General features: G+C 46.2%; 1 protein-coding gene and 1 long non-coding RNA gene across 9 annotated transcripts in view; one reads left to right on the forward strand and one right to left on the reverse strand.

Moving 5' to 3' along the window:
* LOC146768044 (uncharacterized) overlaps window positions 1–16,312 on the reverse strand; it is a 46,416-nt gene extending 30,104 nt beyond the window's left edge. For both annotated transcript variants that reach the window (XR_014954020.1, XR_014954019.1), the window contains exon 1: window positions 15,398–16,312. This is a non-coding gene — a long non-coding RNA (uncharacterized LOC146768044). The remainder of the gene's footprint in view (window positions 1–15,397) is intronic.
* A 28-nt stretch (window positions 16,313–16,340) lies between these two features.
* PROX1 (prospero homeobox 1) overlaps window positions 16,341–24,309 on the forward strand; it is a 49,913-nt gene continuing 41,944 nt past the window's right edge. The window contains exons 1-2 of one of the 7 annotated variants that reach the window (XM_085576059.1): window positions 16,341–16,358; window positions 17,156–17,280. The gene's annotated coding sequence lies outside the window, so the exon portion shown is untranslated. The other 6 variants (XM_085576060.1, XM_085576058.1, XM_085576063.1 and 3 more) reach the window with 6 other exon arrangements.

The following is a 24,309-nucleotide window of genomic DNA, read 5'->3' on the forward strand; positions in this document are numbered from 1 at the left end:
ATTTTATTACTTAAAAAAAAAAAATTCTTGCGATGACAGTATTAGGTAGCACTGTGAAAAACAACTAAATATAGCAGTGGATCATAGTGGGTGTGAATGGAAAACAAAGGAGTCAGGAGCGGAGCTCCTGCTGCTGTTACGTCACTACAACACCCATAATTATGTTATTATGTACACTGCCCACTTCAACCATATCTGGACACCACTTACCATGATAAAAATCTGATTACTAACATGACATATAATCTTGGTTTCTTTGATGAGCATTAACTTCTGTCTTTTATATTCTTTTTCAAACAGACAGGATATTTGTTTTGCCTCCCTTCTACAGGGAGTTTGGAAGAGTGAACATACAGGAAAAATTAAAAAAAAGGTGATTTAAAATCTCATTGCTCGACTCATTTTATCTTGGTATAAAAACATATCAAGCCACTTCTGAGGTGCTGCTGTGCATAAATTCTCATGAATTCTCCTCACAAACACCTAACTTTTATAAATACTATTAGCTCCATACAGAAATTGATCTGGATTTAGAGCATGTTTAGCTATAGAACTGCTGCACCTTTTTTATGCTGAGCACCATTGCTTTTAAACTTAAAATGCCCTTGTATGAGGGGTAGGTGGTGTGTGGCTCAGGCATGGTGCCATGTGGATCCCATGGGCTTTGTGCTGGAAGAGGATGTTTGCTGTGTCCACCAGGATGTCCAGTGGGGTGGCCAACGCTGCTCCCCAGCACTGGGCAGGATCCCACAGGTGTTTCTCACACCCTCTTCCTTTGCCTGTGCCCCAAAAAGCAGTACTGCAAATTCCTACAGCAGGACTGATGTTCGGACAAAATGTGGTGTTTTAAAGGCCTTGGGAACTCTTTTTATTTTTTATCTAGAAAGTGAGAGGGGGAAAAACCAAAACTGGCAGAAAAAAAAAAAAAAACAAAAACAACAAAAAACAATGCCCTTCAAGATGAAAGAATTGTTTTTTTCCCTTTAGCTAAATGAATATTGAAAAAGCATATATCTTATTATGTCTTCAGCCCCTGAGGTTATCCTATCTGGTTTGTTTCACAGTTCAGCAGGAAAAACCCTCAAGATATTTCTAAGATAACTGTTAAATGTCTGACTTTCATCTACAATAGAGGAAATCTGTATTGCCAAAAGCTTGTTCTCAGAATTCCACCTTAAAACAGTTTTAGTACCACCAGACCAGAAGGGTTTGATGCCAAAGAGCTGTTCTGTCCTATTGAAAGCAGAGAATGGCTTCCTCTGCAATATGTACAAAGAGCAAGGAAATTTACTCAATTAATGTGAAACACAAAATGGCATCTGCCATCTGGAGATGCACACAAAAGCCACGGGCAGTCAAACACTTCTTAAGACTTTGGCATGTAAAATTAACATATTTTAAGACTTAAAAGGACATGTGAATTCTGAGTTGCAAGGATTTCATGTTTTTCACAGCAAAATAAAATACACAATAGAGTATTTCCAGTGTAATGTCCCAGAAATATCACTGCTAACCACCTACAAACATTTGCCTGTGACATCAAGGCTACCATTTCTATACCAGGGTGGGAATTGAGTAGCTGTTCACTTGAATATGCATTTTTAAACAATGGGCAGAAATATGCTTTCACTAAACTTTAGAATCACACTAAAGTATGGTCTTTTACTGAGACCTGTGTAAAAGTCTTGTTTCTTGTGTGTGACACTGTGCAAACACTGTTTTTATTTTTCATTGTAAAAACAGAGTGATGCTGACTAGCAAAGTCTAGTGCAGATTCAAAGTGTATAAAAAGGGCTCCCTTTTCTCCAAGCATTTTAAGCATTTTCTTCTTGAATACAATGAAGAAAGTTCAGCTCCAGTGTCTGTTCCCTTTTGTGTATTAAAAAACCCATACTGGTTTAAAAAAAACACATGACATATGGCATCTAAGTGGTCACCGCCATAAATTATTCAACTTCTGCTCACTCCACAAACGTAAATCTAACAAAATACAAAATCTGAGGCCTCCCCGGGAAAACTCATAGTCACATGTCCTTGGCAGTGTCTTCAGCACACGTTTGGCCATACAGATCTGGTCACTGCATCCCAAATTTGCACCCAGACACCCCCTGCAATATACAAATTCACCTGCTTTTCACTCTACCTGCATCCTTAGTTCTGACACTCCCCAGGATCACCTGAGCAGAGCCTTCTGATATTTTAGGGTACAGCCCTTCTCCACTACCTGTTAGGCACACACAGCACTGGTTCCACAAGCCCTATTTTCTTCAGTGTTTTGCTGAAGAAGAGAGACTGACAAAAAAATAGGAGTGGGGAGAAATCAAATTAATTCCTGCTTAAGACTAGGTGGTTCAGCAGCAGTTTCCCATGCAGTGTTGCTCAGGATTAACAGGATATCCAAATAAGTCTGCCACATGTATCTTGCAAAAGCAATCTTAAAAATACACCTCCAACTTTCCAACTTCACAGTTTTTTCCCAACTTTCTTTCAGTGAATTCTTTTTTTGGTTTGGTTTTTTAAAGGCACCAAAGTGAACATTTCAGAATACACCAGAAAGTTGGTTCACAGCCAAGGACACCAACCTGCAAGTACTTACTCATGTGAGTTGTGATAGTGCAGCCAGTGCAATACAATGGGATGACACACAGAGCATGTATTCAGACATTTAGGGAAAGGGTGACAATAAGCTTAGCAGACCTGGAGTATTAATGAAGAAGTGTCAGGTGAAAAAAATTCTTAAACAGTGATCCTTTGCCACTTTCCTTTTTTTGTATTTTGACAATGATTTGTTGTCTAAAGATGAGGTTTACTGATTAATTTTTTAATCAAAACATTCTTAGAAGAAGTAACACAGCAAAAAAAATAAGGTAAAGCATAAAATAAAAAAGTCCTCATTCCAGTATCAGTATCCACATGGCCCATACATTTTATGCCACATTCTCATTAAAAAAAAAAAAAAAAACAAAAAAAAAACAAAAAACAAGTACCACAAACTGATCAAACTATATACTCAGCCAGAAGAAGAGGGCTGAGAATGCACTAAAGCAACATTTAAATTTTATTTACTAGTTTGTTGGTTTGCCCTTGCATTTTTGAGTGTGTGTGTGAGAGAGGACAAACAGAGACAGAGAGGGAAGAAAATGACTCATGCCTGACAATGTTACCATGAAAATGGTCATAGCTGTGGGTTTCCCTGGGGGAATTTGTAATACCACAGCAAAAATCCAGCTAGCCTGCAATTACGGTGCCGGCAGCGAGTCCCTCCAGCACGAGCCATAATGTCTGGCTACAGCTGGTGGGAGCACTCTGGCTGCTTTCCCCCACCAGGAGCATCCTGGGCTCTGGGGACCAGGTGGCAAAGCTGCTGGGACAGCTCCACACCTCCAGGCAGGCAGAGATCTCCTAAAATCTCCTTCCCACAGAAGGGGGAAGAAAAAAGAGTCTCCTTTAATGCACAGCTCCCTCCTAGCACATACAAGCTCATTTGGTGTAGGATCCCCAGCCATTCCCTCCTACAGCAGAATCCCATCGTGCAAAAGAAACCCTCAGTGCCACAGATGTGAAGGACCCCGTGTTAAAAATAAAAACACAGTCCTCAGCAAAAGCGAGCAGGGTTCCAGGGGGAGGAGTGTGAACCCATGCCAGTGACAGACTGGAAGTGCAACATGACGGAGATGCTGCTGTGACCGGACAGTTGAGGGATGAGCTGGGGTTTCCAGGCATGTCACAGGGATGACATCCCGCGGCTCCGGGGCCGGGGCCGCTGAACCTGCTGCCGGCCAATCCTTGGAGTGTCACTTACATGAGCTCCAAAGTAATCTTCTGGCCCACCCTTCAGGAAAAAGATAAGATGTCATGATCAGCTAATAGGAAGTGACAAGAAGAGATAAAATGGATGGGGAGGGAGGGAAGGTTTCGGATTGAAAAGGCATTATTCTTTCCTCCAATGCCAACCCTGCTAACAATAGGGCTGAGTTAATTAATGGGCTATTTGAGCACTTTCATCCATTTTTGCATATAGCATTAATTTTTCTACAGATACATATAACACAATTAACCTATAGCTTTTCAAACAATCAGACATGGCAATCCTTTCAGACTGGCGGGGAAAACATTGCACTTTTACAGAAAAAAAGGGATTTAATTAGGGAAAAAGATTGAGAAGAGTCTTTGTTCCTCTACTCTTCCAGCCATTGCTTTCCATCTGGCATGGGAACTTATTACCAAGACATCTGAGCATCTTTCATAAAAAAAAAAAAAAAAAAAAAACAAACAAAAAAAAAACACACAAAACCCCCAAATTTCTGGCTTTCCTCCCTCTTTAAAGTAGAAAATCCTATCTGTCAAGCTTAGTTCACTTGCAATTAAGAAATCTACTTCACTCCCTAACGAAAGGTTAGTGCATCACTTGACAAAGTCCTATTGAGCACAGAGAGAGGTTTAGGCTGGAAAACCCTTGTAAAGTTTCTCCCCAAGCGCTGCTCCAACGGCACCTCTGCCTGGGGGGGCTGAGTGCTACCCCTGCAACCAGCCGGCTGCACACGCACAAAGCCCCTGCTACTCGGTCAACTCCGCAAACTTCAACAAAAGCCTAATCAGAAGTGCCAGGCTTTTAAGATCATAGCCCCGCCGTGATGTTAATCACTTCGGTGGGGGAAGAAGCGTCTCTGGTGGGTACAAAGCCGAGGACGAGGGGCTGCGATGTCTGCGCGGCTGCCGCACGAATGACAAATAACAGCAGCGAGCTGCTGCCTCCGCCGGAGCGCCGAGCGCGCACGATGGGCACAGAAAGGCTCCCTTTATGCTGCTAAGAATTTAACCAAGCCACAGTATGTTTTGAAACTTTTGCCAAAAAGTACAAAAACCTGTAGTCAGTGTAGCTAGGCATTTGATAACAAGCATGGTTTCTTCTGCTCGACATATTTTCCTGATGTATTTGTTTGTAAAGGTAGCGATAAGCGTAGTAACACAATCTGTTCCTTAATATCACAGGCAAAGAAAGATCGCTAGTCACTAGCTACAACAGTTTACAATCTCTGTGACACGGCTGCAAGTATATGTTTATTCTTTTATTCTAAATATCTTAAATGGAGCCTGATCCTGAAAACCCTCTTCCTCCCAGCGATGCTTGTCTGTAATAATACTTCTAATGAAAAGCAACTGCTGATGTAAGGAAAGAAAAAAGGTGAGGCTCAGATTCCCTACCCAATGCTCGTAATCGTTATTTTCACTAAAGATAAGAAAGCAGACTTGGATGTGCCATATCACAGAAACAAGCCATTCTTTCCATATCTACAATTTTGACAGTTATCTATGGAATATGCAGACTTAAAAAACTCTTAAGAATAATTATTAGAATTCATAGCCAAAATAACATACATCAGCCTTGATTAGTTCCATGAAAAAGCAGCCTTAAATTGGTAGTTTAAAAACAGGAAAATTAGCGGTATGATTAAGAATGAATGGCTAATAAAAAGAATTTTGCTAAAACAGATTAAGGTTCAGATCAAGGTCACAAAAGGAACTGATTGAGGAAAACTGTCATTTTTGCTGGGACTCAGAAGCTGTTTTAGCAACACTGTTTCCTCTGAATCACAGCCTTGTAATGAGAAATTACACTGTTGGGGTTAATAAAGACTTTGCTTGTCACGTTAGTTTCCCCAAAATTTAATTTAAAATGTTTTTCCCAAAGAAAAAAAAATTCCTTGTGTACAAGTAGACAGGAAGCAATATTTCTAAGCTAAGTAACCTCTAGTAAATTGCAGGGTGGATTTGTGCTATAGTTCTAGTCCTCATGTTTGTTGTAAATTCACTCCAGTAAAAAAAAAAAAAAAAAAAAAAAAAAAATAATCTGCAAGTGGTCCAAAGCCCTGTTTGTCTCCCTGTTTCTTCTAAAATAAAAAACTTCTGCTCACAGCACCACAGTCCCCCATTAGCAGAGTCTATGCAGGGAGGTGCTCCCTATCAGGGTCTGAGATCTGCTTTCTGCCAGCTTCCCAGCTTCTTGGCTGTGAACAACCTCCAGGAGCTTCTGTCTCTGCCCCCTTTGTGTCCTGAGTTGTGCAAAGGCATTGTATCCATAGGTATGGTCTGAAGTTTGGTATTCCCAAGGAAAAGTTTTACAGGGAGACTTCAGCCAGGTATAACCTGTCTTCCTGTGTGCAGGCACCAGCAGTCCTGTGCTGCGAACTGAGTAGTGCCTGGCAGATATGGGCACAGCTAACCTCAGGAATTTCAGACCAGGACTAATATTTTGCATGCAATTCCCTTTTGAAAATAACCCTATTCCCTTGTCATCCCACTTGCAAGGAGCTGGTGATTGCCAACAGTGCCAAAGAACCAAGGTGTGAGTCCTGCCATTGCCTCACATTTTCACCTGATTCCGATGGCACATAAGAGAAAGAGGGAGACGCCACAAACATTCCAGAGGTTCTCCTCCACCAGGAGATGTCGGTGCTACCAACTGCATGGCAGCACTGCAGCTGGCTGCCCTCCAGGGTGGGTTCCTTTGGAGTGTGCAATTCCACACATGTGCGTGGATCCAGGCTCTGCAGGGGAACCAGCTGGGCAGCAACGAGAATTTTAGCATCAGTGAAACTATTCAGCAACATCCTCTGCTCCGTGGGTGCAATGCTCCAGTGAAATAAATCCTCATGTCTACAAATTGGCATCTCGGGGCTTTGGGATTTTTACTCTTTGGGGTTTTTTTTCCCTCCTGGGCTGGTACTTTGCATCAGAGGAGCTGGCATGTCTGGTCCATGATGGGAGGTGTCACAGCGCTCCTGAGCGTGGGGTTGCTGCTCGGTGGCATAAGCTATTGTTGTCATTGTCACTATCACCAGGCCTGATCGGGGTCAGCAAGCCAACCTGAGAGCTCTTGTATAACCCTGCAATAAAAAGACAGTCCTTGTCCCAGAACACACTCGGGCTGGTTTTCTGACAAGCTGTAACAGGTTCTGCAGCGGCACCTTTGCTGTTGCTAAATAAAGAACTTCTGTCTTGCAGAGCATAAACCCATTGCTGAAAGATTGAAAGGAAAATGAACTAATAGGACAAAGCGGCTGTGTACAGGGGGTTTTTAACCTTTTTTTTTGTTTTGATCTTAGTTGCAAGTAATTCACAGGGAGTGAAGTGCACAGACACACAGAAGAAAATAAGTACTCAGTTTTAGAAAGGACAACTGCTTCAGACCAAACTGAATGCAAAAAATCAGAATCATCCAGATAAGATTACTTGCCAGAAATCACATTTTTATTAGTACATAAAACACATGTCACTTTACAATGAGTATCTGCAGCATGGAGTGAAATAACCCTCCAGCAGCGAAGTCAATATTTAAATCAATATCTCTGGTAAGGAAAATATCTTACTCATTGATATAGATTGGATTTTTTTTTTTCCTTATGAACCTCTCAGGAGGTAAACAGCGTATTTCTGTTGTAAAAGCGACTAAACAGTATTGCCAAACAGGTCTAATCTTTCCTAGAATTCAATAGCATGGCCCTCTGAAATTATTAATGTTGTTATAAATGCCATTTGACCTTTATGTCAGGGATGCATTTCCTTTTCATAAAAAGGCACCTACATTATTTTGGGCCTGCTGTGCTGCATGTAAACACAGTAACTTCAGTGGGAGCTTAGGGCACTCTGGGATGATTTTTTACATTATGTAGGTACCTAATGATTCAGCTACTCAAGGCTAAAATCCATAAAAGATGTTAGTGCCTTTACGTTAATTGCTGCAACAACCTCCATCCACTCGGGCAAAGCTGTGCAGCTTTTCAGAAAGGCTCACAGATTCCCAGGACCACAAACAGGCTCAGAGCATCATCACCTGGGCAAAGGAACTCCCAGGCCCTCCTCCCTGGTCCTGTGCTGTGCTTTGCATTGGTAGAGCCATTAGAGATGGTAAAATAGTCCTGGAAGCAGTGTGTTGTTCCCTTCTAGCTTCCTGGTTTAATCACCTTTTTCACAAAGTCAGGCTTATTTGCTTTTTCTCCTTTTGACCCTGTGATTCTTTAGTCCCTTTCTGCTGCTGGAAAACAAACAAACAAACAAACAAACAAAAAGCAGCAAAGGAGGGGTAGGAATGATCCATCCCATAGCCTGGCAACAGACTTTTTTAGAGAGAAGAGAGCCGTGGCTTTGCACATCTTTGGAACGAGGCAAGTGTTAATGCAGATGTCCCACCTCTAGGGGAGACACCCTAACTTGTGGGCTTTCCTATGAAAGATGGGAACTGACTCCACCATGAGGACACCTCGCAAAGGAAGCAGGGCTGAGTGGTTCTGTTGCAGCCCATAGGTGTGAGAAAAGCCTGTGCTGCCTCCTGAAGGATTCCTAGGTGCTCCCAGGTACCTTCCCACTGAGGAATGGCTCTGGCAGGCACAAAAACAGCAGTGTGGCACCTGGGGACCTTGTCTTCTGAGCTGGATGATCCACAATGAGAGTTTTGGATATGGACACCTACATTCTGCTCTAGGCTCCTAAAACTATTGGCTTGTTCAAGACCTTGCAAAACCACCCTGGCACCTCAGTTCTATTAAAATTAATAGTATAGTTTTTGAAAATATTTTGAAAGGCTTTTAGATGCCCCTCTGTCCCTGCAAGAGTTGTCCTTTAATGCCCTGCTAGACTGAGTCCTTAGAGGTGACAGACTGAATGTACTCTTCAGATAATGGGAATAACTATTGGAACAGAATTCTTCAAAAAATTCCTAAAAGCTGTTGCTATATAATATAAAAGCCAAATTAATTCAGATAAAAAAAACCCACCAAAATTCTTTCCCCCAGGTTATAATCCCTCTACAGAAATATCTTCCTCTTTCTTAAAAACCTCAACCAAAGAATAGAATGTAAGTCTATAAAACTAAATTACATTCCCAGCTTTGATTATTCAACAGGATAGGGTAGAGTTTTAAACCATCAAATGTTCTTCCTTTTCTCCTGCTCAATGGTTTTAAACTTCTTAAGATTTTTAATGCAAGTACCAGGACAGGGCAGCACAAAGTATGCTTTAAATGTGTTCTTAAAATCTCCACATGGAGGTTGCTGAAAGAGTTCAGATCTTTGAACCTCGGTAGGGTGGTGCTGGCTAAGAGTGTCCCTCTCTGGCAGCTCTTCTGCCCCATATGATTGGTAGAAAGAAAGCTGCATTAGTTTTTACATGATAAGTTTTTGTATGAGACAACAGAGTGCATCCCCCAAGGTCTTCACTCAAAAAGAACAACCTGGAATGCTTCCCAAATTTTGTTTTTAAACTTTTGTCCAGCATTGCTTTGTCCCCTACTGCAGGTAAGGAATGCTTTGGTCAAAAGAGAAGGAAAGCTATTCAGTGAGGTAAGGAGGGACTGATTTAACCAAACTCATACTGAGAATAAACCCTATCAGAGGAACGAATCAGAGCTGAAGCTAAAACCAGCCTCCACCTCGCAGCCCTTCCTGTAGTTCAGTATGAATCAGAACTTGCATCTGCCAGAGTTTGCACTGGAGCTCTCAACAGACTCGGCTATTACACCTCCTGGAGATGCAACTGCGTGTGACACCAGGAGAATTTGATGCTGACTGAGAGCAGAGGGTTTTCCGACTCAGAAGGGGCAGATTCTGCCTTGGCAGGGTTGATGTGACAAATGATCACTGCTCCCAGAGTCTGCTGATTGCTGTGAATTAAGAATCAAGGGAATTCCCATCCTGGCAGCATTGATCCAGCAGTGTGCACAAGCATGGGGCTGGAGACCAGCTGATGGGAGCTGGGATGGCTCTGCTGGCTCTGAAGGACATCTGACATCCACTTTTATCTTCTGGTTAGAGAATTAAGAGGAAGAGTGGGATGATATAGCCATGGCAGAACTAGTTCAGAGAGGGATGAAAGGGAATTGGCAAAATCTCTGCTATCAGAGAAATATGAATAGCTCCTCTATTGCCACAGAAGGATTATTTCAGGAATCTGAAAGAGAAGCACAGAAATTGAGTTTTACAATGTTTTTGGAAATGCAGGGCATTTGTCATGGCAAGCCTTGCTGGACCCAAGTATCCAGGGCCACATGAGACTGGAAGCAAAAGGAAGTTACAGTTGGGTGGCAGCTGCTTGGATGAGAATTTCCTTATGGGATAAAGTGGTTGGAAGAGTTTTCCCTTTCAACCTTTGTAGCAACCCAAGGGAAAGAGCAGGTGGGGTGAGACCAAGGCACTGAGTGAGAGAGAAACACATCCCAGTGGTTTACACTGGAGGCAGCCTGTGGAACTCTGATCCATCCTTTCTAAGGGACCTGCAGCATATTAGGAGGGCTCCACACCATTTCTGTAAATTCAGACCTACAGCCTCATTTACATCAGGGTGATCCTTAAGGGCTGACAGCCAGGAAGCCCTGGTGGATCAGGGATAGCTCTCTGGTTTAGCACTGACCTGCAATGCTGAGCCTGGGAGGGCACAAACAGTTAATCTGAGAAGCAACCTGTCAGGAATGGGGTTTGGGAACTGATTCACCAAATTTACACAGCGCTGTTTAAACTGAGCAGGACATTAGCTGATACTCAGTGGGCAAACTTAATGGCCAACATCACTCCATCAGACTTTTCCCATGAAAAACCTGCACCTAGGTGCCACCAAGTGCTAATTTGTTAAGAAAGCCTTAATTGAGTGACAGTTAATTATTGACAGATTTGAACTACTTTATCTCCCAATCAAAACCTGGCTCTGGACCAGGCAGCAAGCAATTTACAGCCACAAAGGTAAATCTGGCCACGTGCAAGCCTATGAAGTCTTATGGTTCTCCCTCCCCCACCCTAAATTTCATCTAAAATTTCTCTCTGAAGGAGCCGATGATCCCCTGGTGATCACTAGCCCACGTCAAGGTGGTTACCCTGCTTAACCCCACTTGGCACAGAGTGGGAATTACCAAAGGGACATCCATCTGGAGCTGCCTGAGATAAGAGGTGTCCAGTGTTAATAAACAGGCTTCCTCTACACCTCAGCAGGGCCTTCCTTTTCTAAACAGCCTTCCTTTAATGTTGTAAAATGGTTTTTTCCATTTACTCAACGATCATGCCTTTGCTGGTGGGGGAGGGCCAAGGGTGGGAGGAGAGAGGAGAGAGGAGAGGAGAGGAGAGGAGAGGAGAGGAGAGGAGAGGAGAGGAGAGGAGAGGAGAGGAGAGGAGAGGAGAGGAGAGGAGAGGAGAGGAGAGGAGAGGAGAGGAGAGGAGAGGAGAGGAGAGGAGAGGAGAGGAGAGGAGAGGAGAGGAGAGGAGAGGAGAGGAGAGGAGAGGAGAGGAGAGGAGAGGAGAGGAGAGGAGAGGAGAGGAGAGGAGAGGAGAGGAGAGGAGAGGAGAGGAGAGGAGAGGAGAGGAGAGGAGAGGAGAGGAGAGGAGAGGAGAGGAGAGGAGAGGAGAGGAGAGGAGAGGAGAGGAGAGGAGAGGAGAGGAGAGGAGAGGAGAGGAGAGGAGAGGAGAAAAGAAAAGAAAAGAAAAGAAAAGAAAAGAAAAGAAAAGAAAAGAAAAGAAAAGAAAAGAAAAGAAAAGAAAAGAAAAGAAAAGAAAAGAAAAGAAAAGAAAAGAAAAGAAAAGAAAAGAAAAGAAAAGAAACTATAAAAGGGGGGAAAAGAGAAAAAACACAAAAGGAAGAATGAAAGAGTGAAAGACGGAGGGAGGTGGAAGGAAAATGAATATATTACAGAAGCAGTAGTAGTAACCACAGCAGTATCACAGTCATTCACTGCAATATGTCTAAACATTCATAAATGTTTTATGCATCCTAAAATGCCATGTACAAGGGATATGGCATCCCACTGAGGTTAATGAATGAATGAGTTGCCCTTGAAGGTTAATTTGCACAAACAAAAGGTCAAGGGACATCTTCAAAACAAAATATTGATTAAAGCAAGTTAAATGTTTTGACTTGAAGGAGACATGAAGGATTAAAAAGCAAAATAAAGCAGTATGGATAAGAAAGGAACAGGAAAGAAAAAAACATCACCCCCAGACACAAAGGAAATGGTAGAAAACATATCTGAATCAGCTAGTCATCTGCTAACAAGCTGTAAAGATTTCCAATGACAAGTTGTCACATTAGTTTAGTGAAACTGAAGCAGCACTTATCCCTTTTCCTGTGCTTAATCTCTCAGCGAGCTGCATAGAAACATGCTACCATGTTTAATAGGATTAGTTTAGTTCACTTTCTCCTCTCTAGAGGTTGTGATTTTTTAAAATTATTTTGTTTTTTAACAATTCCATTTCCTTCAATACCAACTTCTTGAATTAAATTTCACTCTGCTGAATCACCTAGGTAGTATTCATTCTCTAGGTTAAAGGTATTTTCCTCCAAAGGTTTCCCTTTTGAAATGAGGAGCCAGGCAAAGAAAAGCAAGGAAAGGCTCTAAATTCAGCAATTACAAACATCAGGCACATGGTTCTCTTTCTCACACAGACTGATGATGCTTTGTTGATATCAGTATAGTTATTTTTAATTTAGATCAGCAGAAGAGCAGAATCAGGCCTTTGTGGTTGTGAAATGTTCTTTTTATACCCAAAAATACTTATACCTTTCCCACCCATGCAAAAAAAAAGAGGAAAAAAGCCCGAAAATAAAAAAGAAAACCTAATATGTATTCGTAGCCCTGTTCCCCCATTTAGTTGGAACAGACACAGCAAGGAAAATGATCAAAGAAAAGGCAGTTTCAACAATATACCCCTGTCACTTCCAATTTTGTTGTCAGACTCCAAAGGGGCAGAGGAATCACTCATGGTCATGGGCACACTTTAAAAGTTTTCCAAGTTTCTTGTATCTGTTTCATTTTATTAGGTTGGTTTCTTTTTTTTTTTTTTTTCCCTTAAAGGAAAAAATGGAATGCAAGTACAGAAAGCCGTCAACTTGCAGCAAAACTTGTCACCAAAATTTGGAGGATTTTTTTTTTTTTTTTTTTTTAACACAGAACTGACAACCCTCATATCTGGAGGACAAGTAGCACTTTGACCTGAAGTTTGTGACACACTCCAAGCATTAAGCAGAGCAAAAGAGAACCCACAAATCTGAGCACACCCAGGCTTTGCATCCAAATTTTGTGAACACTGATTACTTTTCGTTTGGATCTAAAACACCAGAATTTAGAAAATAAACAGCGTAACTACCTCATAATCTACAAATGGCCAAGAAGAGGAGTAGTGTCTACATTACAGCCTACTAATTACTAGGAAAAAGACCCAAGACTCCTACAGGAGTTTGCAGAGGGACTGGAATCTATTGCTAGCAGGGACCACAGTTACAGGCGCCAGGGGGATGGGGCAACGAGGTACAGACAGACACAGAACCACACACCAGCCAGGGCTGCCCTGCCACTGCCCAAGCCACCAGTCCCAGAGAAGGCACCAGGGATGGCTTTGCTCGCTACAGATCCTGAACATGGATCCTGGCATGGACCACTTTAAGGGATTAAATTCTTGAGAGGAAAAACGGTTTTCCTCCAACTCTAAAATTTGGGTGGTGGGTGGGGGATTACTTTGAATGCTGAGCTTTGAATCATCAGCTTGCATTCCTTAAGAGGCTGTCTGCCTATCCTCCAGGATTAAGAGGGTCTGGAGCACTCACTCAGTGCCCGAGATGGCAGGGGAGTGGGAAGTGCGAATTTCATTCCAGTTGTGTTTACTGGTGTGGCAGAGCGTAGGGCCCGTATGTTTCGACTTGGAAAAGTTGCAAGACACGGGGCTGGAGGGAGGTAACATGCAAGCAACTACGGAAAGGAGGCAGCAGGGCTGCAGGATAGGTGGAAGCCTGCGCTGGGGCCAGACTGCCTGCCTGGGGCCAGACTGGCTGCCACTGCTCTGCCATGTGACCCTGGGGACATCGCTTCACTCCCAGAGCCTCAGTTTCTTTTTTGGGTAGATGAACAGTGGTTGAAGTTAAGGTGAGCCTCGGTGGTGAGAAGAACAGTGTCAGAGGCAGCTATTTACTTATTTATTTGCATTTGCACGGCTCGGCTTCTTCTCTACGAGTATCTCGGTGTCCTTTAAAACAAAAAACAAACAAACAAAACAAAAGGGAGGAAAAAAAAAAAAAAGGAAAGCGTCCAAGCGAGACATTCCCCCGCCAAATTTAGCCTATCTCCCCTTGCGTCCAGACACACTTCTGCACCCTCGTCTCGCAGCCCCTGCACCGGGAGGCTGAGCGTGTCACCCCGGCCAGCCGAGCCCCGAAAGAGCAACGCGGGGACCTGCCCCGGGCCGGCCGTGCCGCCTCTCCGCGCCCGCGGAGCGCAGCGCAGCCCCGGCCGCCCCCGTCGGGCCGCTCCAGCCCCGTCGCTCCCGGCGGCGGAGAGCCCGGTGCTGTTTCGAAAGGTGTCACGTTAAAATAATTCTCTGCAAAGCCGTCCCGACACTTTCGCGGGCTTGGAGGGCGCCTCGGGCGCCGGGCACCGATGCGGGGCCGCCCGGCGCTCGGACTGCGGGAGCAAAGCGGCAGCAGCGCGGCGTCCCGGGATGCGCCCCGTTACACCGGGGATTCGCGGTCGCTCACAGCCCGCGGCCGGCCAGCGTCGGCCCCGGGCCGGGCCTCGGAAGGAGGCACGGCACAGCAGGGCATTTGCGACCCCGAGAAGCGGCTCTCGCAGTGCCACGGCGCCGGGGAGCCCCGAGCAGCCGGGCCCCCATCCGCCTGCCGCCTTGCGAGCCCCGACGGGCCGGGCGCCGCCGCCGCCGAAGGTTTCGCCTCGCACGGGTACCGGGCTCTGGGGCGAGTGCTGCCGGCCGCATCTGCTCCCGACCCCGACACCGGCAGCGACATGTAATTTTTTTAACTCGGAGCAGCTCCCCTGCGACAGCTCCGGCAGTTCCTTCGGCCGGTCCCGGTGATTTCTTAAGAGATCGGATGCGGTGGCTTGCCGCGTTACTCATGCACCCGCCTCGGTGACCCCGCTCCCCGCCACGGAGGCACCGCGGAGCCGCCCCCCGGCCCGAGCGGCGGCCAGCCGGGCCCCGGCGGCGGGCACAGAGGAGCCGGCGCGGGGCACACGCGTTTCACCCCCGCGGGCAGAGCAGGGCTGGCCCCGGAGGGCGGGTTTGCTGCCCGGGCCGGCTCCCAAACTTTTGGCACGGAGGGCAGCCCTCTCAGCACAGCCTGCTGTCCGCACCCAGGCGTGGGGCTCGGCGCCGCGGCTCCCCTCTAGTGAGACGGATCCTCACCGTGGGAGCGGGACTGGCGGAGCGGCTGCCCGCCTCAGCGGCGGCACCAGCAGCAGGGCGAGCAGGGGGCGAGGTGCGGCCCGGCCCCTCGCCGCCGGCACAGAGTGGCAGCGCCAAGTTTTGGTGCTCCTGACCTCGCCCCATCGGGGCTCTCCCCTCCACTCGGGATCCCTCTCCGCCCGAGGGGCGGGCGCGGGCGGACGGGCCCGGCGAGGCAGCGCCGTCCTTACCTGTCGCCGAGCGCCCTGCAGCGCTCCGCTGCCGCCCGGCTCTCCGCAGGACTTAATTCCCTCTCCCTGCTGTATCCCCCGCTATCCGCAAGCCTGAGGCTGTTTCTCCTCGTTCAGTCTCGCCTCCCGGCCGGCTGCCGGGCAAATCTCCGCAGCAGCAGGGGCAGGGGTGCGGGTGCTCCCTGTCCCGCGCCGCGGGAAAGCCGCAGTCAGGCGGGACAGAGCGCGCCCGACAGGTTTCAGTCCGGATCGCAGTTCAGACCTGCCGCGATCCACTATTGTGGCTTTTTTTATCTCCCAATTTTTTTCCCCCCCAAGCTTTCCACTGGAGCCGGCGGGGAGCGGGATGGGATAGGGTTAAGTTGAGCTAAACTTGGGTCGTGCTGCGCAGGGGGCCGGGGCCGCCCGCACCGAAGACCCGTGTCTCAGTACCACCGGTTGTTCCACGCGCCGCAACCTGATGCTCGATTTCGTGTTTATTTCCTGCCTCCCACGTGGAAAATGCCCGCGCGGCTGCTGCTGACAGCCCCGCGACGCCCGGAGGAGCCGCTGCCGCTGAGCGGCGGCGGGGGACGCCGTGCCGCGGGCTGGGCGGCCGCGGGCCCGTTTCCCCTAAAGTTTGTGACCCGCGTGGGGCGGCAGCGCCCGCAGACGCGGGTTTGCTCCACCGTCCGATGCTTTACGCGTGAAAGAGGCGCACCCTGGGGCCCCGACACTGCTCTGCGGAAGCCTTCTCGCGTGGAAAACTTTACCGCATGGGGCACCGCAGAGCAGCCCCCGCCCACGCGGGGAGGGGGGGACTCTCCTAAAGTTTGTCACCCACCCCTCTCCACGCGGGGCGGCTGTCGTCCGCCCCTTGCCGGTGCGCGGCAGAGGTGAGCGGGGCGCCCCGTCGGGCCGCTTCTGTCGGCGCTCCCGCCCCGCGTCCGTCCGTCCGTCCGTCCGTCCGTCCCCGCCGCAGGTGCGCGGCCGCCGCCACCTTCCCGCGGGGACGGGGCGGGGCGACCCTCACCCCCCCGCGCTCCCCTCGCCTCTCTCCCCGCTCCTGCCAAGTTCTCCCCGTCCCCCCCGTCCGTCCCAAGGAGCCTCCCGATTGGGCGCCGGGCCGGGCCCACGTCACTCCGAGTGTGACGTCTAGTCTTCCTGTTTCCTTCAGCTGTGTCTTAAAGTAAATCTTGTGGCGGTGCGGAGCGCTGCTCGGCTCGGCCAGCCCAGCCCAGCCCAGCCCAGCCCTGCCCCGCGCCGCTCCCGCCGCCCCCGCTCCGCTCCGCTCCGCTCCGCTCCGCTCGGCGCCCGCAGCCCCGCGGCCGCTGCCCGCCCGCGCTCCCGCCCGCGCTCGCGATTATCATATTCATCAGCGGCGGGGCTGCCGGCTGCGCGCGCGTGTCCGCGAGTGCGTGTGTGCGTGTGCGGGGCGCGCGTGTGTGTGTGTGTGTGTGTGTGTGCGTGTGTGCATGTGCGTGTGCGTGTCGCCCTTTCTCTCCTTCCACCGGCAAAAAAAAAAAAAAGCCAGGCTCAGTTTCGTCGCCTTTGCACCGAGTAAGTATCCGCTCCCCCTCCGCGCCCCCTCCGTCCCTCCCCGCTTTCTCGGCCTTTTCAGGTCTTTCGGGGTTTTTTAATTTTTCTTTTTTTTTTTTTTTTTACCCCTAAATTCGCACTTGCTTGGGCTGCTCTAAACGGTCCGGGGGGAGGGGGGCGGTGATGAAATCCCCAGCAAAATATTGACCACCGTTATCAAACCTGTGCTTCTTTTTCCAGGGGGCAAAATTGCAGTGACTTTATTAGCTGAGTAGTTTTAATTCCCCGGTAGATAAAGCGGTAAGGATTTGTGAGCGGTAAGGAGCCCGATGGAGCGCTCACCGTAGCCTGCCCAGGGCTGAAGAGTAAGTGACCTGCTCGTTGTTAGGTGATCCTCCCCCCCTTCCCCTTCGCTCTCTCGCTGCCACCTTTTGTGGACCGCTCTTTATTTTATTCCGTGGGTTGGAGGGCAGTTTTCCGGGGACGGAAAGCGCAGCGAGTATTTGGCTTCTTCTTGTTGTTCCGAGCTTCTTTCTCCCCCCGTCCCCGCCGAAGTTCCCCATCCCCGCTTTAAACTCCTGCTCCGCTCCTCCGAGCCTCCTCTTTGTCCTGTTTATTATTGCTGCCTTGCTTTTTGTCTCTTCCAATTTGCCTGTCATTTGCATGTCGCTACTTCTCCTTTTTAACCCAAGCCGGGAAGGACAGGGACTTTTTATTCTTACTCTTCTTACCCTTGCAATTACTTTTTAATTTCCAAGCGTGGGACGAGCTGCGAATCGTGTAAATGTATAGAAAATGGGATTTGAGTGGTAGGTAGCGAGCACATGAGAAGAGATCAAATGCAAGTCGCGGGATAAGAGCCTTGATCTGGGAAAAGATTAGGATTATTGGTACTTTCTATTTGTTTGGTTGTTGTTTGTTGATTTTTTTTTCCTCCGGGGGGGATTTAATTCTTTCTTAGCCGTTGATGGAGATCTTTCTTGGTTTTTCGATTTTCTGTTTAGCGGCTGAGTGACCCGGCTCACTTTGCCATGTGTTTGCACGGAGTTAAAGCGCAGGAGGGAGCGGTGCTGGGGGGGCGTGGGGCCTGCGCGGATGGGGCGCGCAGGGCAGCGCTGGGGGGGCGCGGCCCGGGCTGGGGGCGCCGAGATCGCGTGGCCCGAGAGGAGCGGGCGGCCCGACGGGCTCCCGGGCCACAGCTCCCCGGCACCGCGGACGGAGCGGAGCCGCCCCGGGGCCCGCGGCTCTTTGCGGAGAGGGAGAAAGTTGCGCGGACCCCCGCGGTGGCTGCGCGGCGTCTGGCGGGGCAGGTGCGCGGGGCGCGGGCAGGGGCGGCGGGGCAGGTGCGCGCCGGGCGGGCCGGCTGCGGAGGGGGATGCGGGGGGTCCCGGCCGCCGCCGCATCCCTGTGCCGGGAGAGCCGGGGCGGAGGGGTCAGCAGCGGGAAGCGGTGCGGGAGCAGCGGCCGCGGGCCGTGCAGGGGGCGCGGCCGAGGCGGGATGGAGCTCCCCGAGGGGCCAGCGCCGCGTCCGTGTGGTTGTGCCCCGGCCGCGGAAGAGCAGGTACGCGGGATATTAACTTAATGTCTTTGGCAAAGTAGGGGATTTCAGTCAGGGCTGACGAGGGACACGGCTGCAGGCTAGATGTGCCCTTGAATGTCGGGCAAAAGTTGCCAGGACGAGCTTTGGAAAGCCGCAGGTCCCGAGCGCTCAGCAGACCCCGTGGTGTTTCTGGCTGTATGGCGAGTGTCACCCCAAAGACACCATCCGGGTCTGGGGCCGGGTGGGGAGCACGTGGAACGCGTCCACGCATCTGTGGCCATAGCTTGGTGGCAGAAGGTGCTGTGTTGCTGAGAGCAGGGCACAGAAACATGGTTGTGTCACCGTGAGGTGTAAAAGCTCAGATTATTTGTCATCTGCATTGCCTGCAGAGGTTTGGCAATATGCAGGATGAATTATATGGAGGCAGTTTCCTTAGCCGTAGATTTGCATGTGGTACATATCCTTTATGTCTTCTTCTCGCAATTTTTCTCTGAGTTGCCATCAATCACTTTAAGTTTACGACCACTGCAGCTCATTTTGTATTTATTTTATCTGCTTTTCATCCAGAGCTTACCTTTAGCAGCAATATCGCATTCTGTGAAATGTTTATTAATACTCAAGGGTAGACAGAGTATCAACATTTCAGGAGTTGAACTGTGATAAAAAGTACAATGTATATACTTTTCACTAACAGCTCCCTATTAAATTATTCTATAAAGTATCCTGTGTTTTGCTGAATGGCACTGTTGGTATATACAGTGAACTTCCCTGCCAGCTGAACTCTGAGGCCTCTTGGTTTATATAACTTATCTCTTTTATGATTGCTTGATAAATTGAGATGTTCATAAGAATGGACACATTTTCAAATTGAAAAGTTTAATTTGATTCAGGGCAGAATTGTAAATACTGCAATTTGTAGTCTCTAAATAGTGATTTATTCTGACTCAAAGTGCAGCCTAACTGCTAAATTGAGTCATTTAAGAATTGTGATGTAATGACATCGCGTAGTATGGAAAAAATAGTATGTTGGAAAACTTGGGCTGAATTCAGACTAGGAATCTTGAGAACCTTTCAGTATTGTCTCTACACAGAGGCCATGTGAGTTATTTTCTTCATGATCAGTGAAATAACGAGGACCAAACTGGCTTGTGAGGAGGAAAATATTTTCAGTTTTCTACCTTGAGCAGCTTCATTTCTTTTTCTCATTCAAAAGATCTGTTTCCTCAAGCAGTGCCGAGCATGGCTGTGTGATGGAGGGCCCTGCATCTCCCCAGTTTAAAGGCCTGAACTAATGAGATGCCGAATCCCTCCTGTTACTGAGCTCTGTAGTTGATGGGAATTGCGGATGTTTGGCATTCATAGGAATTGCTGAATACCTTGCTCTTTTGGGCCCTGGGTATCACCAGGTTCATAAAACAAGGGTTGCTTTTTCCTTTAAGGCTAAAGAGTAAGCAGCATAAATTTGAAGTAAATCAGGCACTTATTTTTGCTGCTGCTTCTTCTTATGGAGAAATCCTAGTAAAGTAGTTTTTCACTGCCCAAATAGTTCCTCATCCTTTCTGCCCCGTTTCAAATTCCTTGATAGACATCTCGGCTAAGGGAGTTGGATAATACTTTCTCCCAAGAAAACTTGTGTTAGAATTGTACAAAAAGCTAGTACTTTCTTCCAAGAAAACTTGTGTCAGAGCTGTGCAAAAAAGTAGCACTTTCTCATTAGTGGCTGATGTGATTTTTAGCACTGAACAGATATGGTGAACAGATGTCATCTGTTCTTCGAATTTTAGCTGTGGTTTTGTGCATGAAATGCTGTTGACTAGAATAATTTTCTCCTGTGCTTCCTGGCTGATTCTGGCAAAGTCATAGCCTGTGTAGTGCGTTAGAGTGTAAGATCTAAATATTTCTATTAGCAGAAGCATGTTACACTTCTTGCATGGTATTGGCATAATGGGCTGATATGAAGCAGGCAGACTGTGGACCAAAGAAAGTAGTCGGCTTGTGAAAAGATGGGAACAATTTCAGCTGTATAAACTGGTATCTCCTTGAATTTATCCAAGCATATTCATCAAGTTTAGCACTCTTGTGCTGTGTATTTAATGGTTGTTTATGTTAGGCTAGAGTTCTTCTAAGGGGCTGATGAGACCGAGTTTGAATTTACATCTCCTTTGCATCTTGTAGGTATTTTAATTAATCTAGGAGAAAATGATCACCATCTTTCTAGATCAAAATGAGTTAACCAAATTGATTACAAAAATTGATTTATTAATAGTGAGTATAGTTAAATACCTGACATCATACTCATTTTGACAGACCATTCTAGCAAAAGGTTTGGTAACTAACTCTTGGAGACTTAGAAATTAATCTGTTTCCATTTTAAATGTCAATGCATATCAAATGGATACGAAATAAACCCATGTCTGTAGCTGCTGTGCTGTTATGAGGTTATTCATAGCTACATTGTAATCATATCTCCTTAAACAAAATATCTGAAAGTAAATTTGTAAATAAAATACTACTGCTGTGTTTATGGATGGACATAGAAAGTGCTGAGGCCTTTGGTATGATTTTTAGTTCCATCGGCATGGAAAACGTTTGGTTTCTGAAGAAACCTCGTTGTGCGAGTTGAGGCTTGAGATGTGGCCGGCGAATTTAACATAAACTACATTTGCCATGCCAGGAGTATCAAAAGCGATGCATAAACCAAATTTAACCTTCACAAATTTAAAACTCTGTAATTTGGAAAGAAATGGTGCTTCTGGAGATTTCTACATAGATCTTGACAACCAAAGACTATCTTGCCAGCTCTGTTTTTCTGGAGAGCTTTACAGAGACTTTACATGTCTTTAGAATATAGTTTTGAGACAATGTGCAGCCAAAGTACTGGTGACTGTGTAAAGGACACATGTTTCGTAATTATTTCTCCCCCTCCCCAATATTTCAGTTCTTATTTATTCAGTTCTAATCTAATCAGTCTTCGATTCTGCCTGTTGTGGCTGGGATTTTGCATCCCGCTCTATGTGCCATTCCACTCCCCTTGAGGTGCAAATTGGTTTCGGTCCCCCGAGAATGAAATATTAACTGGCCATTCAATACCCATTCTGTTTTGTCAGGCTAAAGTAGAACTATTTCTCATATTTAAGCCGAAAGGCACGTAAGCCTAAAAGCTGGCAGCCTGGCTGGCTCAGGATAACACCAGGGCAAATGGGAGATGTTGCTTAATACCCAGGTTAAGTCTACGATAACTCCGATGCTTTCAGCTTCCATCGAGGGAAGGAGGGGACGTCGCTTGGAGCACCTCCTGCCACATGTTTGCGGTGGCAGAAATGGGCTGTGGAGCAGCGGCTGGTGCGGGGCTTGGGGAGGGAAATGGACACTGGGGAGGAAGGATGCATGGCAATGACCTTCCAACCTGGCGCAGGACAGCCTATTTCCTGAGCTGCTGACTCAAGGGTACAGCAAGCCCTCCCCATGTGTGTCCTTGGCTGGGATTGGGCAAGAGAGAGGGGAACAGTGGTCAGGCACCTCGAATTTTCTGGGAAAAGTGCAAAACTTGTAACCTGACATGAGGTTTCTGGTGTGAGTCTGGGAACGTACTGCTGGCTCTTAATCAAGCATAGCTTGACTGCAGAAAAGGAAGGAAAAGCGTGAAGGTTTTCGGTGTTGGTGGGTTTTGTTTGTGGTTTGTTTTCTTTTCCTATTGGCAAGTACAATCTTTATGGTGGATGCCTTCAGAATATCTTAGGTGAAATAAGCAGGAGCTCTTTCAGTTGTCTTTAAATTAGTTTAGATCGATTTCAAATTAACACCACTGGACTGAAAGGTCAAACTTGGCCCTGGTTTATTCTGTGCCAGTGCCTTGGCCAGTTCTTTACAGAAACAACCCTTCTGATAGTCCTCAGGTTTTTGGATTTTTTTTGGTGATATTCTAATTCTGCCCCCTGAAAAACTCCATTTGCATCAATTAGGAGAAAGCAGGAGACAAGAGACAATCTTTTACATGCTGCCTGACTCTACCCCTCCCACATAGCAGGATTTTGGTATCCCTGGACTCCAGGGGTGTTGCTTGCAGGATAGGATGCTTCTTGGTGTGCAGGTGGCAGAATTGGGCCCCTGGAAGAGAAATCCTTGCTATTTTATTATTTTCATCACAAGGTAACAAACCTTAACTCACTTAATGCACTTTTTGATAAGAAAAGACCTCTGAAGACAGTGACCTGATAACAAGTCAAGGTGTTTGGGTTTCACATCTAAATTAATGATATTTTTTTTTTGGTTTTAATATATTTTTTATCATTCTTTGCTCTCCTGTATGCAAGGAACCACTAATGTAAACAAACATCATGTCCCTTGCATAGCTCTCTCTGACACTAAATCTATGAAAATTCTTTTAATACATCCAGAATACATGAGCAAAGACTGCAAAATAAACATAATATTTCTAAGTATTAAAAGCTTTTTTTTTTTTTTCATCCTGGTTGCAAACTAAGCATTGACTACTGTCTTGATTTTACAGATTATTTCATGCTGAAATTATGCCTATTTGCATGGATAGTCATTCTTTAAAACTAGCCACAGATGCAGTCCTAGGGAGCACGTAGATGTTTTTACAGGTGAACCGAAAGAGATGGGAGCAATTCCAAAAAGTCTGCATGCTGCCTTTGGCAATATACCCTGTTATTGTGAAGACTGTGCTCTGTTAAGCAAATGTGAAGTTTAATATTAGATAAGCGTTGCATGAAAAATATTTTAATTTTTCTCAGTGTTAAATTTTAAGAAACAGGAAACAGTGTCTAATTCTTTATGTACAATTTAAGTTTAGCATCACTAGTTAATAAGTCAAAAATTATGTCAAGAGCCTTTTACAAAATGCAAGGAAGTGTGTTATCTTTTTATGCTGTGTTCCTGGGAAACAATAAGAGTTCATATAAAGAGAAGGTATCTTTCTTTCTCACGCAGCTGATTGATGTTATTTCTTTCATCTTTCCATATTTTTTCCCATCTTTTCTGCATGTCACAGGAAATAAGATTCTGTATTCAAAATGCTCCATGTAAGAAGGGCTTCACTGGGCATTTGAGATATTGTTCTTGGAGATTTTTCTAAAGAACAGAGATGTGACACTGAACATGCCTCATTACTGCTATGCAAAAAATTTAACATCATATATTTTAGTGTATGAAGTACAGAATCTTCAGCCTTTGGTAGCAGGGCTTGCTTTGAGAAAAGGGAAGGAATGTATGGGGTATTCAAAACACTGTTGTGGCTCAACAGTGGTACGTACGAGCCTGTGCTAACGAACTTCATTTTGGCCTTTATTTGATCATGTCTCTGTAAATAGTATAATACTGATCATAAAATATTTTAATGCATTTTCACTTTGCTGAATAAATGTTTCCCTAATGATTCAAGAGAGGGGTATTTTCCCCCAGTGGAAACCTGAATGCATCTATGATTTTTTTGCCTTTCGCATACACATATACCATCGTACCTATAATTATTTGAAAGTTGTTTTTATAACCTTTAAAGGTTTATTTATCAATTTGGCTCTCTAAAAAGCAAAACTACAACTGCATTTTTTACATTGCAATTGAATTTTTTTAATCCAAATTTTATACAATTTCTTGTTTTAACAATAAATCTTAAATAAGGAATACTTTCATCTTCTTTTGTAACATGTATCTCAATGCCCTAAATTTAATCAATTGGTTGTCAGAGGCTGTGTTCTTCTAATCTACTCTTTCTTCTGAAGATAAACAGTATCATTTTAGGCATTTGTGCAAGAGAATCATATTACTGGTGCTTAAGCAGTTTTTGCTTTTTTAAATCTTAATCCATCTTAAACCAGTGGAGCAGAAATAT

Source organism: Lonchura striata, chromosome 3, assembly GCF_050655825.1.
Source record: "Lonchura striata isolate lonStrDom1 chromosome 3, ASM5065582v1, whole genome shotgun sequence".
Classification (NCBI taxonomy): Eukaryota; Metazoa; Chordata; class Aves; order Passeriformes; family Estrildidae; genus Lonchura; species Lonchura striata.